We start from the raw sequence: 9719 nt of genomic DNA, 5'->3' as shown, positions 1-9719 counted from the left end.
TGTACAGCCTGAAGAATGGAAGGCTCCAGGGACACCTTATAGTGGTCTTTCAGTATCTGAAGGCAGGGCCTATAGGGAAGCTGGGGAGGGAGTTTTTACAAGGGTTTGTACTGATAGGGTGAAGGCTAATGGTTTTAAGCTGAAAGAGGGTAGGTTAAGATTTGATATTAGGAAGGAATACTTTCCTATGAGGGTGGTGAGAGGCTGGAACAGGTGGCTCAAAGTAGTTGGTGCCTTCTCCCTGGAAATGTTCAAGGCCAAGTTGGATGGGTTTTTGAGTACCTGGCCTAGTGAGAGGTGTCCCTGCCCATGGCAGGTGCCTTGGACCTATGTGGTCTTTAAGGTCCCTTCCAATCCAAACCATTCTATGACTCTGAGAGGAACTGAGGTTCTAAGAGCATTTTGAAGAACACTGACATTGATGTTGGCCCCATACATTCCCTGTCACCTTATGAAGCTTCTACGCCCTCCTTTATTGTGATGAAGTTTTCTATCTGTCTCTAACTACAAATGAAAGCCTTAGAGTCTGTGCCTCCATCCTTTTTACTCGGGTATGGTTTACAGGGTAGTTCCTGCTATGAGTAGCTCCATCACTGCACTAGGTGGAGGAAAAGGAATTAATTGATTCTGCTGCTAGCTACTGCTTCTTTTGCATTCAGTTTCTTTCTGTGTCTGTTCCTTTATATTAGAGTAGTTAGCAATGCTACTTCTATGATATTGGTTTGGGTTTTGTATATTTGCATTTTAAGTATAAGTTTCTAAGACTGGCAAACTTTAAGCTAAATTTGTCTAATTTTATTAGACAAATATATATTATATTAGCATTATATTTAGAAAGTAAGTATGCCATTAGCTAGTTTACTTCAAAAGCAAGGCAATTATATTGACATTTGCATTTATAAAATGGTAGATTTGGGAGGAAATGCCTTACTGTGCTGGGCTTACATACTTGCTAATAGAAAAAAAAAAACCCACCACCATTATGTGCTGATTCTATTGACCTTTTTGAACACTAGACTAAAAATAGCTATCCAGTATGGGTTTAAATCATTTGTAGGTAAAAATACTAGCTTGTGTAAGAAAATGAAAATGCACAGTTTTACTGTTATGCAATGTTACTTATCAGAACTTGTAAGGCAACTTCATGACTTGAAAGTATGACAAGGTGGAGTCACTTTCCCTCTGCGCCCAAAGTGTTTAGTGGTTTTGTTTCTTTTCAAACACTGAGCAACTAAGGAAATGCTTCTACAAAGTCCTGGCATTGCAGATTACAGGATTTCTGTAAGTGGGGAAAAAGGGCTGGCTTTGTTTTCCAGGCTAAATTGATAAAATTTTGCATTGTACAGGGAAAAACATCCCTGCATTCTTTATGAAATTTGTTTATAGCTAAACTACTTTTATGGTTTTCATACAAGTTAAATTTTATTAAACCATTTAAGTTTTCATAGTTTGAACTGTTGAAGTTTTAATTTTCTATGAATCTGTCCAACCTATAGATTGCCTAGTCATAGAAGGTGTTTTAAAACACCATCAAATTGGTTTATTTTCAGTTACCCTAAGTAAGATGCAGCAATAAGGGGATGACAGATGTAGCAAGTTCTACTAGCTTAACCCCTTTAGGACTCTCCACAAGATGTATTTTTAAAAATACTGTACTGTGGCTGTCTGGTATATGTGCAAAACTGAGAATCTAAGAATTTGGGAATTTGAAAATTCGTGTTCGGTTTGTATTTAGGGATTGCCTAAATGCAGTGCATAGAGACCTATGTGAAAGTCTGCATTTGTTTATTGATATTTGGACATGCAGGCTCCAAAAAGCTTTCTCTGCAGAAATTATTTATGGCTTTGAGCAGATCTTACAACATTACAATTTTTGACTGCTACAGTCTTCATAGAACTTTGTTACCAAAATGTATCCAAAATTCTGTAAATTTCATTTCTTAGTCATAATTCATTAAGATTATTAAAAGTCTCATTGAAGCGTTTTCTGTATTAACATTAACTGCTCTGGAAACTCCTCTAAAGAAACAGAAAGTAAACTAAACTTGTTTGCAGTGTACTGTTTCTTCAAGTTTTCTCTGTTATATTTAATTGGGATTTTTTTGTCTTCTCCACAAGAACGTGATCAGACTTTATGCTTACACAAGTCATTTAAGTGGGATGGATTTTTTAGGTGAATCTGAGAAATAATTCTTTAAAATGTTTCACAGATAGTGTGATCCAGGGCATATATACTACACCCATAAGACATCTTTCCATATGAGGTGATTTTAGTTGTGATCACACAGACTAACAAAATTTAAGTAATGAGCTTCATTTTTCTATTTTGGCTAATATTGCCGTGTATTGAACACTTATATTTGTGAAGAAGAGATATAAAAACTGGAGCAACAGCTTTCTGCAATGAATGTGTTTCATATCCTGGACATTAGCATAGGTAATTACAATAATAATTTTCAAAACTGATTAAACATTTAATGAATGTACTTTGGTTGGAGGAGACTTATGTTGCATCAGGGATAGAGGTATGCATATGCTAGGCTTAGGATACATTCCACGAGTGGCCCTGCAATTGTCATTCTGATAACAGGGTCAACATTCAGCTCAGTTTACTTCAAGTATTTGCCTTTGAACGTGGTATGTAGGATTGCATGGTATGTGGATGGAGCCAGGCTTTTTTCATAGGACAAGGGGCAATGGATGCAAACTGGAGCATAGGAGGTTCCATGTAAATATCAGAAAAAACTTTACTGTGAGAGTGACAGAGCACTGGAACAGGCTGCCCAGAGAGGTTGTGGAGTCCCCAGAGAGGTTGTGGAGTCTCCTTCACTGGAGACATTCAAAACCCGCCTGGACACGTTCCTGTGTGATGTGCTCTAGGTGATCCTGGTCTGACACGGGGGGTTGGACTGGATGATCTTTCGAGGTCCCTTCCAACCCCTGTGATTCTGTACAACCTGTGGAGGCTAAAGTACTCTTCTTCTGGCTGAACGTATGTTTTTGCTGTAGGGCGAGATGACTTGTCTCATATCTCCATTGAGAACCTTAGTCACAACTTCACTGGCTGTAGAAGGATCTTAAACGCTTAGCTTACCTCCAGCATTGTCACCTCAGGTGGGCTGAGTTCCACCCTTGCAAGCTCTACTTTTAAGGGTATACATACTACCTGTTGATTTACTGAATTGTAGCCTGCATCAAATATGAGCTGTGGGCAGAATGACCGATGTTCTTTATAGAAGTGTAGTTCTCAAAGTCCAAAACTGCGGCTTAACACCATGCTGAACTAAATATATAGGGCATTAGAATATTAGTGTGTATTTTTGTACAGAAGGTCAATGAAGAAATTTCTTTCAGGTCTTGTCAAAGGGTTGCTTGATTCTAGCCTTTGAGGGAAGCCAAAAGACAATGAAGAAAGGGAGAGGAGAATAATGGAAATACAAATAAAAAAGAAATAAGTTCTGGATTGTTTCTTATGACCAACATCTAACCAACCAACAGTAATTTCAGACAGAAAACCCTGTAGAATACTATTTACTTCAAGGGTAATTGTTCTGGAATAACTGCAGCTAAAGATTCATTACAGTCATTAGATTCCACAGCTTTAGTATTCCCTGAAATGCCTTGTTTTCTATTGTCTTATTGCTTGTCCATATAAGGTGATTGTAGCAGTTTTGTCTGTTCTACCAGTAGAGTTTAGAAAGATGTTATAATCATTGTAGTGCTACTGGCTTTAAAAATGTCTAGATGCAGTTACTTGCTTTTATACCTTCTAAGTTATCATTTAGAGAAACCAATAAAGCCAGTGGATCACTTATGCTGTCTGTATCTCACCTAATGAGCTTCCCACACAACAGGACAATGACAGCAGCTTTTCATCATCATCAGATTCTCATTCAAATGCCTGCTGAGAGACAGCACAATTTAAAAAAATAATTTGGTTAATGACATGCGCCTAGTATGAGGAGGAAAGACAAATACTTGATCAAATTTTGAATTCCAGGTAAAAGTAGTTGGTCTGCTAATATTGATTTATGTTTTTCATCCCATACCTAAAACTTTGAAACTTGAACTGGAAAGGTTGGAGTATTTGAGGGAGAGAGCGGGAGGAATTAGTAAAACAGGTCACAGAAGTCACTGGAAAACTTCTACAGACCATAGTCATTGGTATCTAATTATCATGGTCTTTAAGGTGTCCATGCCAAGAACAGGATTACTGAAATTGTATCTCAGTGGGGATAGGAGGGTGTTTAGAAAAGAAAGCCTTTCACCCCTCTGAATATTGCTTCCTTATATTTTGGCAGTTTAAGATGGAAAATTGGCAGAAGAAGCCTTCATTGACAATGACTGTGAGACTTCATCACATGGGGAGGTTTCTATTTCAAATTTGGTTCAGAGTTGGCACCAGCTACATGACTTATTTTTGTCGACGTGGGAGAGAAATAAAGAGGTGTCATTATATGGGTGTAACTATAGAGGTTCTAAATTGTACTTAAAACTTTATAGCTTTAAAATAAAGCTCTTCCACTAATTGTAAGGACAACATGCAGTGAGTGCAGCAGGAGTGTTCCAGTGCAGTTTTCCTTTCAGAAACTGGGGACCATTTGTCCTCAAGTTAACTGTAAAGACCATGGTTTATCTTGAATTCTCTGGCCTTGTGAATGTAATTAACTAAAATCCAGAGTCCTACATGCTTTCTGTTTTTCATGCCAGTATTAGCAGATGTGAGATATTTTTCACTGATTTCTTAGATTTTCCCCAGTGCTTAAATGAAAAAGAGAAAAAGCTTTTATTGCAAACTTAATGTATATTTTTTTATCTGCAAGAGCATGGTATTAACCGCTACAAAACATTAATTCACATATGCACATGCTGGCTTATAGTCATCAGTAAAGAAACATTTTGCTTTGGCCACTGAATTTTGTTGTCCATGCCTGTTTGCTTCTGTATCTCAAAGCAGATGGCATATTCTGGTCTAGATCTTTGGACCTGAGCAGGATTTCCTCTGATGCTATTCGTTCACAGCTCTGAAACTATCTGAGATCAGGTCTTGAAAGGAAAGAATGAACCATTTCCCTGAGTCCTGGGTCTTCACACTACTGGATTCCAAACAGCCTTTGGGCCAAAAGAGTTGTTATCTAACAGGAATGTCAGTGAGTGGGGAGAACAACCTGGGTGGGACTCTGAAAGGCTGGATGTGGCACTTAGGTCTTGCCAATGTGGTGGTGTTAGGTCATAGGCTGGACTTGATGATCTTAAAGGTCTTTTCCAGCCTTGGTGTTTCTGTGATTCTGTTCCAGATCAAGGCAAGGATGTGTGGCTTCATGGGCTGATGTGTCCAAACTGCATTACCTAGAGTAGTAATCTATATAGTTAGTGGAGCCTTCAGCTAAACACCTAGTAGGTGTTTACTTTGTGTTGGACTTGCTTTTTTGGCACCTTTGACTGTAATGATGGAATTTCTAAAGATTACATCAACTTTTAAGTGTCTACATAGAGAAACCTAAATGTAGTTGCCTTCATTTTAAGCTGTCACTGCACTGGTGACAATCACAAGCGATAATGAAATTAATGGACTTCTAGCTAAAGAGCAGACAGCTCTGCCATCAGGTTCTGCTGCTGAGCCAAGCAGTTGTATTGCTCCTTGCTCAGGCTGTGATAATTTGCAGGTAATTAACACAGTGCTGCATCATGTGTAGAAACAGGTGAAGTGTTTATTGCAAGGGTATCCTTAGTCTCTGTTAACCCCATTTGGGGTGGGGTACATGTAATGATGCAACAGCAGAGAGGCTTGACACTTGCATTCATCTTTCCTTGTGTCACTCATGACTGCTTATAGCCCTGATCATTTTCTGAAGTATGCAGCATAGATAGTCTACAGCAATCTTACATAGAAAGCCCATCCTTACTTCCAAGAACATTACAGAAAATCTTCAGTATTACTCTTGTAAGACTGTAGTGTGATATATAGAAGAATTATTACCATTTTAATGCTCAAACAGACTTGGACTACAAATCACCCTAGTGGTTGTGTGATTGTGCATAATCTCAGCTACATGTTGAAATGTGTAAGCCATTGAAGAAAAATTACATGTTTTTTCTCTCTGGAAACAGATAAGTTAACTTCTTTGTAACGTTGAATTTAATATGTTTGGTCACATCTGTAAAAAGATTATTACACTAGAAGGAGTCAATGGATAATTTATTAAAATACCCCTGCAGGGAGATAGCAGGCTATGCGGTTAATATAGAGGAATGCTTGATGGTTAGGCTGAAAGCTCCCTGGTGAATCCTTTAACGTTGGAGTAGAATGGGATATGAAAATGATTGCTCGTTATATAATGTTTACTGTGTTATATTGGTGCCTAGCAGCTAAATAATATTTATGCTAACAGCTCCTTTCCAGCTTTTCATATTGATCTCCTGCTGGTCTAGAGCTGATATATAATTGTACTAAAAACGGAAAGATAAAACTTCTTTTGCAATGGAGGGTGGCAAAAAGGTTCTTCCAACACATCAGCTAAATCAGACAGGAGGGGAAAGATGGCAGATCTTCGTGCCACAGACTTGTAAGATTTCCATTCCCTTTTTTTTTTGCCTCATCTCCTTGTAAACTCAAAGGAATTGTGATAACAGTGTCCCACAGGCAGTAAGAGTTTCTTGGTGGGTGAGAAAGTTGCTTTTCTTTGCCTTGAAGGAACCTTTCTGTCTCTGCTTATGGAGTTGCAGAAGGGCCAGGTGACTGCATGCCTTTCCATGAATGCACAGTTTCTGTGTAACTGGCTAGTCTTAGATGAATATTTTCATGCATGCAGTAAGAACTGAGAATTGACATTTTAGTTGTGGTTTACATAATTTCTTGTATGCACAGCCTCCTACTTAGAGAACAGGAAGAAATCAAGTATTTGGTGGTGATGTCCAGCTGATAGATCCCCAGATCACGTAGCCAGAGGGTCTGACATGCCTCAGTTTTCCTGCTAACAAAAAATTACAGTTTTACATAGCAACTGTGAGCTCAACCAACCTAACAAGTCCTCAGGGACATGTACTTTTACTGGCTTCTTGGGCTTATGCTTCTGGGTTCATACTGTTAAGCAAGCCAGGCCTTAGGAATAGCAATGATTTCCTAAACGAATGAGCTGGTATATTTTTAGAAAAGAAAAGAGAACCGAACACCACAAAACACAACAAACCTTTTGCATTTTATGAATTGTTCTTTTCAGGCCCAGTGACATTATGTCAGAAAGTTCTGACCATGCCTATTAGTCACTCTGGTCTCAAGGTCTGGAGTGAATGGATTCTTGCTCTCATGATGAGAGCTCTGTGAGTTTTGCTGGATTCAAGGGGTATGAACCCTTGGAACAGAGCCAGTGCTGTGCTCCTTAACCATTATCATTATTAAATGCATGAAAATGCAGTAAAGACATCACTTTCTTATGAAATGTGTAATATTAAAGTAAGACATAGCAAGACTGGAATTGGCCACAAAATGGAATGCATCTCTACTATGCTATCTGTGGGGAATGAATAAAAGGCATGAAAACCATCTATGTTATTATAATTTTCATAGAATCATAGAATCCTAGGGGTTGGAAGGGACCTCAAAAGATCATCTAGTCCAACCCCCCCTGCCAGAGCAGGGTCATCCAGAGCACATCACACAGGAACGCATCCAGGTGGGTTTTGAATGTCTCCAGTGAAGGAGACTCCACAACCTCCCTGGGCAGCCTGTTCCAGGGCTCTGTCACTCTCACAGTAAAAAATTTTTTTCAGATATTCACCTTGAACCTCCTATGCTCCAATTTGCACCCATTGCCCCTTGTCCTATCACTGGTCATCACTGAGAAAAGCCTAACTCCATCTCCCTGACACTCACCCCTTACATATTTGTAAACATTGATGAGGTCACCCCTCAGTCTCCTTTTCTCCAAGCTAAAGAGACCCAGCTCCCTCAGCCTTTCCTCATAAGGGAGATGTTCCACTCCCTTAATCATCTTTGTAGCTCTGCACTGGACTCTTTCGAGCAGTTCCCTGTCCTTCTTGAACTGAGGGGCCCAGAACTGGACACAATACTCCAGATGCGGCCTCACCAATGCAGAATAGAGGGGAAGGAGAACCTCTCTTGACGTATTTGTAAACATTGATGAGGTCACCCCTCAGTCTCCTTTTCTCCAAACTAAAGAGACCCAGCTCCCTTAGCCTTTCCTCATAATTTTGAAAAGAAAAGCATGTCTTTGATCAGTTCCATGATAACTACATTTCTTAAGTGGATTATTTTGTGCTTCAGTATAAATACTTTAAATCAAGCCATAGGGTACAATGAAAACATGAAGTTTTTAGGGGAACAAATGTATTATATTATTATATTGAAGTATTCTATTTGGTGGTTTATATTGACAGACATATGTCAGATAGTTTTTTCCTTCTTAACTTCTTAGTAGATAATGCCTTGGAAAATTACAGTCACTTGTATTACAAGAAGGATCAACAGGGTTATTATAATCCTAATGAACTGCTTCTTTACTACCATTATTTTATAGTTTTTAATACATGTATATATTAAAGCTTCATACAATCTTTCTGAACAAGTAAATGGAATTTAGTTGGCAAGTTTCAATTCCGCTTATATTCTATTTCTCCCCTGCCCCAGAAAAGCAGTAGCATCTATTTAATTTTACATACCAATGCTGCAGAATAGATTATAAAGGTAACATAAGAACACTCTCTGTACGGAGTAGTCTGTGTTCAGTATTGAAAATTACAGTAAAAATTTTACGCAGAAAAAAACGAAGTTAGGCAGGGGGTTGTTTTTATCTCCTACAGAAGCAGCTCAGACTCATGAGATCCTCTTATGCTTGGATGGGATTAGTATTGCTTTAGCATTAGCTAAGGCATTGGTCTTTCTCTAAGGTTTAACAAATACAAAGTGATTTGCCTAAAGCTCTGTCTAGGATCAGAGTCTTAGAAAGTATAATTTAATACATGATGAGCACATCTGCTTCTAGCATGTGATGGCTCTTGTCATTCTTGAACAGTGCACCTGCGGACTTGGGAAGCAGAACAAAACATGGCTAGTTACAACACCTTGTTATCCAAAATACTTGCAAAAGTCTCATGGTGTTAAGGTGTATGGTGTCCAGATTTAGTTTTACATGTACTGGTTACAGCAGTCCTGCAGAGTCCTACAACTTCTGCAGAGAAAATAATAATTTTACTTCTTTTTCTGCTATTAATGAGTTGCTACCCATAGAAGGAAAAAGCAGTAATGGTTAATTTAAGCTAAAAATATATGTTACTAATTACAGATATACATAGCTGGTAGATACTGGTATAAGACAGTATATATTTCCCTTGCTGTCAGAAAAGTTGAGGTTTTTTTAATGAAGTTCCACAGAAAAGTTTAGCTATAGAAAATGTGGAGTTATCTGCAGTCATATCCTTTGGTAGTGTATCTGCAATTTTTTTTTTAACGTCTAGAATGCTTAGTGCAATCAAATAGACATTGATTTAGAGTGAACTGCTATGAAGTAAATAGCTATTTAAATTGACACCATTTACTTCAATTTGCTTTGAATGCATTTTACTTTACACAATTTAGTTCAAGACTGGTTTGCTACATACTGCTCCTGCTCTGCTACTGTGTGATAGATTGCTAAGCTGTGGAAACTTGGTCACTTAAAGAGGTCTTGATGAAACATTTCAGTGTTGAACCTGTTTTCAGC

At 38.3% G+C, this 9719-nt stretch overlaps 1 protein-coding gene across 1 annotated transcript in view; it reads left to right on the top strand.

Annotated features, from left to right (window-relative positions):
• Window positions 1–9719, top strand: part of ASPH (aspartate beta-hydroxylase) — a 112915-nt gene that overhangs the window by 71136 nt on the left and 32060 nt on the right. The gene's annotated exons all lie outside the window — the stretch shown is intronic.

The sequence above is a fragment of the Chaetura pelagica genome, unplaced genomic scaffold (assembly GCF_000747805.2).
Source record: "Chaetura pelagica isolate M959 unplaced genomic scaffold, ChaPel_1.0 scaffold83, whole genome shotgun sequence".
NCBI classification, from domain to species: domain Eukaryota; kingdom Metazoa; phylum Chordata; class Aves; order Apodiformes; family Apodidae; genus Chaetura; species Chaetura pelagica.
Note: the sequence above shows the minus strand (reverse complement) of the source record. Positions and strands in the feature narration are given on the sequence as shown.